Source organism: Gekko japonicus, unplaced genomic scaffold (assembly GCF_001447785.1).
Source record: "Gekko japonicus isolate JY-2015 unplaced genomic scaffold, Gekko_japonicus_V1.1 scaffold584, whole genome shotgun sequence".
NCBI classification, from domain to species: domain Eukaryota; kingdom Metazoa; phylum Chordata; class Lepidosauria; order Squamata; family Gekkonidae; genus Gekko; species Gekko japonicus.
The window spans coordinates 629,256-638,114 of record NW_015173141.1 but is presented as its reverse complement, the minus strand read 5'-3'; positions in this window follow the sequence as shown (position 1 = coordinate 638,114).

The following is an 8,859-nucleotide window of genomic DNA, read 5'->3' as shown; positions in this document are numbered from 1 at the left end:
CGGCTACTCACATGAAATTAGCTAAAGTAGTTTTGGTTATGCCTTGTTCCCAGATACATCTGGGCAGGACTGAAAAGTGAGCCTCTGTGATTTTAGAGACAAGTTCTCAGTGGAATACTGTGTACACACTGCACACCTTACTTCATAGAATTATAGAATCATGGAGTTGGAAGGGACCTCCAAGGTCATCTAGTCCAGTCCCCTGCACAATGCAGGAAGTTCACAAATACCTCCCGCCCACACCCCCAGTGACCACTGCTCCATGCCCACCTCTCAAGGAAGCCTTTTCCACTGAGGAACCACTCTATCAGGACGTACTTCCTAATGTTTAGCTGAAAACTCTTCTGATTTAATTTCAACCCGTTGGTTCTGGTCCAACCTTCTGGGGCAACAGAAAACAATTCTGCATCATCCTCTATATGACAGCCCTTCAAGTACTTTTGGGCTGCAGTCACACTGGAGGCTTAGCACGATCTGGCTGCACCTCTATTTGCAGCGGTTTAAATAGTCGCAGGAAGTTTTGATCAGACATCCCACCCTGAACCAGCTTCACTGCATGTTCACCCATCATTAAGATGGCCCATCATTCAGATTGTTGCGGCATTCTTTTTTTGTTTTGTCGTCTTTCACCCATGTACATAAGCATGTATCCAGAGCTTGGGCTCCTTTTTGATAGCTCCAAAGTCTCTCTGCCAAGTACTGTGGTCCCTCTCTGTTCTTCTTCTTCTTCTTCTTCTTCTTCTTCTTCTTCTTCTTCTTCTTCTTCTTCTTCTTCTTCTTCTTCTTCTTCTTCTTCTTCTTCTTCTTCTTCTTCTTCTTCTTCCCATGCCCATAAGCGTGTATCCAGAGCTCTGGCTTCTTTTTGACAGCTCCACAACCTCTCTGCAAAGTACTCCGACCCCTCTCAGCCTTCTTCCCTTTGCCTCTCTTCTGTAGAATACGGGGTGGTGGGTGGTGGATGGGGGTGGTAAAATGCAGATTTACATTATAGCAGTCACATTGACTTCAGTGCAGTTACCCTTGTGTTAGTCACAGGATGCTCTCATACTCTGATGCAGAAACAGGAGAGAGGGGTTGGGGGGGGGATTTGTCACTAAAAAACCCTCCTCCCAGGGACTCCCAATCCAGAATACTGCTTGGCTGAGGTGATTGACAACGCCATGGGCGATTATGTGCTTATGCAAACATCGCCACCTAATTTTTAAAAAGGAGGCAGAAATGGAAGGTTCAGACCTCCCAAACAGCTTGACTTCACAAGAGGGGAGTTAAGGCAGCCAGAAACGCAGAGTGGAAACACTGGCATCCCTAAATATCGGACTTTCCCTGGTGCCTGATTACTCCATTTCCAAAGTGAGGCAAAGCAGAGTGCCGATGACTGGGGCATGGAAGGCAGATGTTGTTGTCTGATCCTGCTCTTTAAATCCGCAAAGGTAATGCAGCTGTATCGGAGCAAACTGCTTGTGAGACTGCAGCCATGGAGTTCTTTTGCATTGTGTACAGGTAGAAAGCGTTATGCAAGAAGAGTCTCAAATGGAATCTGTGGAAGGGCAAAGGGAAGCAGAGGGTGTTGTTGTGTCCCGTCCCCCCCGCCTCTCTCTTTTCCTGTGTGAGGGCAATGGAACCTGCTAGTACTCTATCCCAAAAGCTGCTCAGAATTTCTCTGTTCCTTGTGTTGAGTTAAGTGTTGATGGGGTTGAGTTTTCTTTCCTCTTTGCCTTGACGCCACCCTGATGGTGGTGGTGGAGATAAACATGACAAGTTGCATCTTTCTTCAGAGCTAAAGATGCTATAGCGCTATAATGTATTTTGGGGTACAAGTGTCAAGAAGGGTTTCACCACTTAACCCATTTTTAATTTTATTTATTTAATTATTAAATGTCTATCCCGCCTTCCCGCCGGAGCGGCTCATTCTGGGGGTTTGTACTGTGCAGACTCCTTGTTTCCCTTTAGGCACTCAAACATCCAGCCCCAGATTGCCAAAGACACACCCCTAATGTAGCCAATCCTCCAAGAGCTTACAGAGCTCTTCTTACAGGAGCTACTGTAAGCTCTTGGAGGATTGGCTACATTAGGGGTGTGTCGCTTAATATGCAAATGAGTACCTGCTACAAAAAGAGCCCTGGAAAATGCACTCTGCCTCCAGAATTTTCCTTGGTGACATGAGGGTACCATGCCTGTGCAACCCTTGACCTGTGATAGGATCTTGGCGTTTGTGGGGGAGGGTCAAGGCAACTTTGTGGAGATCTCCGAATTAATCCTGAAGACCCACCTCCCCACTTTCCCCTTCCATCTACGTGCTTGGAAATCTTCCACCAATCCTCCAACTATTATATATTTGTGCTTTATGGGTATGCCTTATATAAATGTTTCTGCTATGAATTGTTAATGGAGAAATTGGTGGTGAATGATTCCCAACAAAAGCATGAGAAATCACTGTGTACTTTGTTGTGTCACATATGTTGCACTTCTGTGATAACCATCAGTAATCCTCAGTCATGTATTGCTTTTGTATTATGAAGTGCATGACAACTCACAGATTCATTACAGTTCTCTAGATTTCTCAGCTCACCCTCCCTTGATGAAATTTACAAGCACAAGATGGTAATGAATCAGTATGTGCTTCCCTTATGTGGATGTATACAGTACATTTGCGTTTGCGGAAAGACAAGACCTATAGTTCAGAAATAGAAAGGATGAAGTTCTGATAAGAAAATTAGACTGAGAGCACTGCTTTTTCTGAGCAGGGTGTGGGGGGGAAATCACAGGATGAGATGGGCAAAGCAGCCTTTGTGCTGTGTGTGGAATTATGTAGAGAAGCGTTCTCGTTGCAATCAAAATGCATTGTGTCACTGATTCTTCTCATTGAATGATGATGACAGATTCAACAGACTATCAACTGTCCAGATAAGTGAATTCCTGTACCTTGTTTTGGACTCAGGCCCAGCTTTCTCTCCCAAATGTGCCCCTCAAGGAATGAATCCTTCAAGGAATGCAGGGAGGGGCCATGTATAGTATTGCATGAATAAGGATCCAGGTTCACTGCCTGACAGTTAAAAGGATCTCTGGAGCCAGAGCTGGGAAAGACCTCTGAGTGGGACCCTGGAACAGTGGCGCACCTAGCCTATTTGGTGCCCAGGGTGGATAATTTTTAACACCCCCTCCTCTCTTTCTTTTGCTGTCAAGTCAGAGCTGACTTATGGCTACCCACTAGGGTTTTCAAGGCAAGAGACTTTTAGAGGTGGCTTGCCATTGCCTGCCTTCACGTTGATCCTGCTTAGCTTCTGAGATCTGACAAGATCAGGTTAGGCTGGGGCTATCCAGGTCAGGACCCCTCCTCTATATGACAAAACTATTGCCAGTAATGAACATTAAATAAAACAAATAATAATGGCCAGAAAATAGATTCAGGTGGGTAGCCATGTTGGCCTGAAGCAGCAGAACAAAGTTTGGTCTTAAAGGTGCCACTGGACCCAAACTTTTGTTTCAGTGGCAGGGAAAAAACACAGTGAAAAATTTCTTTAATTTCTTGTATTTAACTTCATATATATATATTCATGCCAGTAAAAAAGATTCAACATGCTTTTCCATCATGACAGCCAGTGTGGCATAGTGGTTAAAGTGTCGGACTAGGATCTGGGAAATCCAGGTTTGAATCCCCAATTGTGCCACGGAAACTTGATGGGTGACCTTGGGACAGTCACATTATTCTCAGCCTAGCCCTGACCTGGATAGCCCCAGGATAGCCTGATCTTTTCCGAGCTCAGAAGCTAAGCAGGACCGACATGGAGGCAGGCAATGGCAAATCACCTCCGAATGTCTCTTGCCATGAAAAACCTAGAAGGTAGCCATAAGTCAGCTGTGACTTGATGGGAAAACCCCCACATCCTTTACACTGCTCATGTTCTGAGCAGGCACTTGGGAGGGCTTCTGTTCTCCAATTTGAAGCCCAGGAGCTGATCCCAAACATGTGCAAGGCATTTTTGAGAGCTAGGTGTCTGCCTTTGTACTAACTTTTACTAACTAACAGTAACCAAAGAATCACAAAATACTGATCTCAATCGTCACCAGACTGTGATGCTAAGAAACACACTACGCCCCAAAGAAGGTGCCCCCATCCTCCATTGTTTCCAAAGGACAAAAGTCAAACCAGAGACTCTCTGCAGTAGAAACTGAAGGTGTGTGGGAGGCATTTCTGCAAGCCCAGCAGAACCAGTGCAATGAACAGAGTACACAACAGTTCCAGTGCAATCACAGAGTGCCCAGCAGAACCCAGGGCCCTTGTGGCGATGCCAGCTGATGCTGAGCACAGAATCACAGTCCAAGCAGGGGGGAGAGTTGGAAGCCCAGCAGAACCAGCGCAATGTCCAGAGCCCAGCAAACCCAGTGCCATTGTACCAGCTGATGTCAAGCACAGAATCACAGTCCAAGCAAGGGGTTGCACTGGTTCTGCCGGGCTTCCAGCATGGTTTAAACTGCACTGCAGGAGGAGCCAGACCCAGGATCTGCATGACACGGGGAGATCACACCCCAAGGTATGCAGATCCTGGTTGGGATGTCTTCTCCTGCAGCACAGTTTAAACCATTCTGCAGAAGAAACCAGACCCAGGATTTGCATGCCCCAAGGAGATCACTCCCTGAGGCATGCAAATCCTGGCTGGGATGGCTTCTCCCGCAGCCTGGTTTAAATCTGGCTGCATGAGAAGCCAGCCCCAAGCCAAGCCTGTGGGATCCTGATCCTGATCCTTGAGCTGTCTTCTGCATTCCCTCGAAACTTTAAAGGGACTGCAGTAGAAGCCCAACAAACAGCCGTTTTTGATTCTACCACTAATTCCCAAATATATCTGGGATTTTTCCAGGATTTTTTTTGGTTTTCCCAAGAAAACCCGGATACATTTGGGATGCTGAAATATACCCGAAAAATACTGATAAGATTTTTTTGGGGGGTATATTATTGGTTTGGGTAGACCCGAATGCACATTCCTAGTCTGAAGTGGTTTCCTGTATGCCTGATATTAGAAGAAAAACTATGGGGGGAACTCCATTCATAGAACTCCCGAAAGTATGGTTTGGTCTTCAATATAAAGTTATTTCATATGTTTATGTATTTCCATTGTTTGACTGAACACTTTTGCTTCTCCATGGTAATTATAAAGCGATAGAGAGCCTGTAGTCGTCTCTGTGTGTGCGGAGCCACTCTTCACTGAGAAGTTATAACTAATTCATTTAGGATGTGTGAGTCTTCCCTGGGCTTGGAATGGCCCTTTTCAAGACTTTGGATTAAGAAAGCATTTAAATTTAAACACGAACGATATTAAGTATGAAGACTGTTTTCACAAGTCACACTTAAATCAGTTTCTGTTTCTCCTACATCTGTAATGCAAATGAAAACTGCAATGACTGGAATGTAGATTTGTTTTAAACATGGCTCTGTTCTGCTTTCTGTCCTGCACAAATGGCACGTTGGAGACTAAAAAGGAGTTCTTTAGTATTACTTGTGAAAACACCCTAATTATAAGCATTCATCCTAAGCACCTGAATAAGGACTCCTACGTCCCTAAACATGGATGCTTTCCTGAACTGAGGCCTGCTTACTGAACTTTTGAATTAATTCCCATTCTAGTACATCTGAATTTGGAAAATTAAACACACGCCTCCATCCAGCCACACAGTGAAGTGGCTTTAAGTCTTCTCAAGTGGGGACAATGAGTTCTGCAGATCTCTTACTCCATCTCGCTGAGCCCCAAAGTATTGTTCCTGTGGGACTGCAGTGGAGGGAGGGGGAACTGGCAGAAATTGCTGTCTTCTCTTAAGAAAACTTAAATGCCCTTAGGTTTTTTGGAATGTGGATTAATACGGGCCACGTAGGTTTGCCAGCTCTGGCTTGGGAAATGCTTGGAGATTTGTGGGGCTAGAGCCTGAGGGGGGTGAGGTTTGGGGAGGGGAGGGGAGCATCTTCAATGGGGTATAATGCCACGGAGTTCTTCTTCCGAAGTGGCCGTTTCCCCCCAAGGTGAACTGATCTCTGTCGCCTGGAGATCAGTTGTAATAGTGGCAGATCTCCAGGCACTGTCTGGAGTTTGGCAACCCTAAAGCCACAACCAGGAGATAAATATACAAGGTTCATAACGGATGAGATTTTAAAGTGACTAGGGTAAAGAAGAGAAGAAGAAGAGATTGGATTTATACCCCGCCCTTCACTTGGAGTCTCAGAGCGGCTTACAAACTCCTTTCCCTTCCCCTCCCCACAACAGACACCCCGTGAGGTGGGTGGGGCTGACAGAACTCTGACACAAACTGCTCTTTTTCAAGAACAGCTGTGCCAGAGCTTGTGACTGACCCAAGGTCACATCAGCAGGTGCAAGTGGAGGAGTAGGGAATCAAACCCAGTTCTCCCAGATTAGAGTCCGCACACTTAACCACTACACCAAACTGGCTCTCTGTAAAGCTCTGTGGATATGCCTGTAGACCTACGCAGATGTTAAAAGTGCATAGCCCTGTACGCAGGTGAAGGGGAGCAGTTTTGCGTGTGTTGGCCCCACTCTCAGCATCTACACATACAGCCAAACGTCTGCAGCCAGTTGTGTGTGTGTACAAGTCTACTTGTAGGGTCATCTATAAGATTGGAAAAGTTGCAAAAAGCAGGGTTTGCTTCAGACAAGGGATGGGGCCAGCAGGTATGATCTCTACCTGCATGAGGTGTGCACAGATTTTAATGACTATATTGGGCTGCTTCTATAAACTGTTGTGATCCAGTAGTAGAAGAAGAAGAGATTGGATTTATACCCCGCCCTTCACTACCCGAAGCAGTCTCAGAGCGGCTTACAATCCCTTTCCCTCCCCACAACAGACACCCTGTGAGGAAGGTAGGGTTGAGAGAGTTCTCTTAGGAACTGGCCTTGATAGAACAGCTCTGAAAGAACTTATGACTGACCCAAGGTCACACCAGCAGCTGCATGTGGAGGAGTGGGGAATCAAACCCGGTTCTCCCAGATTAGAGTCCACACACTTAACCATGACACCAAACTGGCTCTCAAATATTTCATTTTCAAACTGATACCGTTATGTGGGGGTGCCTAACCTAAATGAGTGATGCCAAATGGAAGAATTCAGTTGGCTGGGGTAGATTTTTATGAGCCTTGGCTTTTGTGCAAAAATGTGCACCTTTTGTAAAGAACCTTTGTTCAGTGGCTAAACAAATTGCTTGAAGGCTGGAAGTATTTCTCTGTTATTTGTCTATAGCTCAGAGAGACACAGAGGCCGATTTCCCACAAGCTCTGCCATCGGGGCAAAAAGAAAGAACAAGCATGGAGCAGTGCTTGTGGGAAATTGGTCAGAGAGAGAGAGGTTCATAATCCTCCCAAGATAGATTTTTGAGGCTTTAGGGAACTATGTAGTCCCTGAAGATGCTAAGTTTTTAAAAGCTATGCAATTCCTGAGCTTGTCTGATCAAGCTTGGGGAATCTCTTCTACCTGACTGAATTGAAGTGTAATCAGAGTCTCTGTATGCCCTCCCGTTGTTATTAGACTGTGTGGTAACTGGGCTGTGCGTGTGATAACTGTGACTGTGTTGTAATTGGGCTGAGTGTGTGTGTAGTATTCTTAAAAGCAGTTAAATAAAGGAGACTATGCCCAAACTTCTGCTTTATGGGCTGAATGAACTTTTCCAGACAAGTTGGGTGCCTGGCTGCCTCAAGGCTCAGGACAGGAGTTTCCTTAAGCTGTAACCCTGTGGGCTAGCTGAGGGACAGCACAGTTCTCCCAACCTTACTTGATGTTCAGAACTTGAATGACAAAAACGGTGTTACTTTGAGGTGGCACTTGAAAACAGGGCTAAAACTGAGCTGGAAGTACCTGTTGCATTAATCTAGCATTATGAACCTTTCATAGACCCATCAATGGTCTTCCTCATCTGAGAAAAACTGCCCATCTTGTCTTAAGTTTGTGAACCTAAAATCAAAGATGGTTCTTCTTCCCGACAATCCACTGAAGAAAGCAGTTAGTTCACTTTTGTAAAATTCCATAGCAGATGCTAGAACATACTGTGTTCTTTTGTTAAGCTTCTTTTTTTAAAAAAATGACATTTTGAAAGTGGGACACACAGAAACTAGGAGAAAGCAAAGTTATTGTAACTCAACAAGCAAGGCTGGTGCATACTCTTCCTTCAGTGCAAGGAACAAAGCATGGCGGAGTACATTCTTTGTTTTACTTCTATGGAGCTGTTACCAGTTGTGAAAAGCTAGGACACATACATACGAAATCCATTATTATACATGCAGAATTATACATGCAAATCCAGATAGAAAACCATCTCTCCCCTTATAGTGGGGTCCAATGTTCCAATGTACACCTACAGTGTTTGGGCGCAAGAACTGTCAGTCAGAAGACGCTGGCTGGGTTGGCTGGCTGCTTTGTGTAGTCCCTCCCATGTCAGCCCCAGCCAGCGTCTTCGGCTCAGTCCGCTCTGGGCCTCTGACAGGAGAGGACCATCTGCAGAGTGAGCGCAGGGACAGGGCTTCTACAGCTGGGCCGCTGAAGCGGCCCAGCCGGAGAAGCCCCAAAGAGTCGCCGGTAGACACAAGGGGACCATGGTAAGAGGATGGAATTGCACAGGAAACCCCAGGACAGAGCAGTGGCTGAGCTGCCTGTTCCTGTGTCTTCAGGTGGGGGTGTTCCTGGTGCGTGTGGAGGGGGAGGCAAGTCAGCGGCCGCCGCCAGCCTGAGTTCTCTCCCACCCACTGCAGCCTAGGCTACTCTTCTCTGATTGGGCCAGCGTTTCAAGGTCATTTGCATATGGAAGCTGATTGGACTTCACTCCATTCCGCACCTCAAACTCCCCCCCCCCGCAAGACAGTTGGAACT